Source organism: Octopus bimaculoides, chromosome 3, assembly GCF_001194135.2.
Source record: "Octopus bimaculoides isolate UCB-OBI-ISO-001 chromosome 3, ASM119413v2, whole genome shotgun sequence".
Taxonomy (NCBI): domain Eukaryota; kingdom Metazoa; phylum Mollusca; class Cephalopoda; order Octopoda; family Octopodidae; genus Octopus; species Octopus bimaculoides.
Window position 1 is genome coordinate 165,937,342 of NC_068983.1, and position 820 is coordinate 165,938,161.

The 820-nt window shown below is 35.9% G+C and overlaps 1 protein-coding gene across 2 annotated transcripts in view; it reads left to right on the top strand.

Annotated features, from left to right (window-relative positions):
• LOC106867347 (acetyl-CoA acetyltransferase, cytosolic) overlaps positions 1-820 on the top strand; it is a 22,788-nt gene that overhangs the window by 1,750 nt on the left and 20,218 nt on the right. The window lies entirely within an intron of this gene.

Here is an 820-nt window from a genome sequence, read left to right on the forward strand (position 1 = left end):
CTCACCTCACCTTGAAAATGCATTTTTCTGAAAATGTTTATTCGGTCTTCTAGGTTTTCCATGTCGGAGATTACAGGAAAAAAAATTTTTGGAAATTTTAACCCCCACTCCTAATTTAAATATATTGTATATTGAAGCGTGGAAATTTCATTAAAACAATTCTAAGTTCATTTGGCTAAACTGTAGAAATTGTTGTTAAAATCCCTGTATTTTCCCACGTTACATACCTGCTGGGGTAGGGGTTAGAATTTTGGATTTTTTTTGCATATTCGTCATCTCTGGCATGCAAAACCCAACGAATCTGAATAAATTTTTTTAAGAAAAATGCATTTTTCAAGGTGAGGTACAAATCTGTGTTAGCCCCCCACCCCCGCAAGCTTCTTACCACACACCCACTCCTGCATCTATTCTTTTACTAGTTTCAGTCATTTGACTGCGGCCATGCTGGAGCACAGCCTTTAGTAAAACAAATCGACCCCAGAGCTTATTCTTTGTAAGCCTAGTATTTATTATATTGGCCTCTTTTGCTGAACCGCTAAGTTACAGGGACGTAAACACACCAGCATTGGTTGTCAAGCAATGTTGGGGGACTAACACACACACACACATATATAATATGTGACAATTATTTGGTTATCTCGTCAATTATCAGCCGGTGCAGGTTTCCGCCCCCGACATCTAAAACTCAGAGTCTTATGGCAACCGAATAATTGTCATATATTATATTACAGATAAATTCCTTTATTTACATAATATTGAGGTCTCTTTCATTATTTTGTTGTCTTACCATTAATATATATGTGTATATATATATATATAT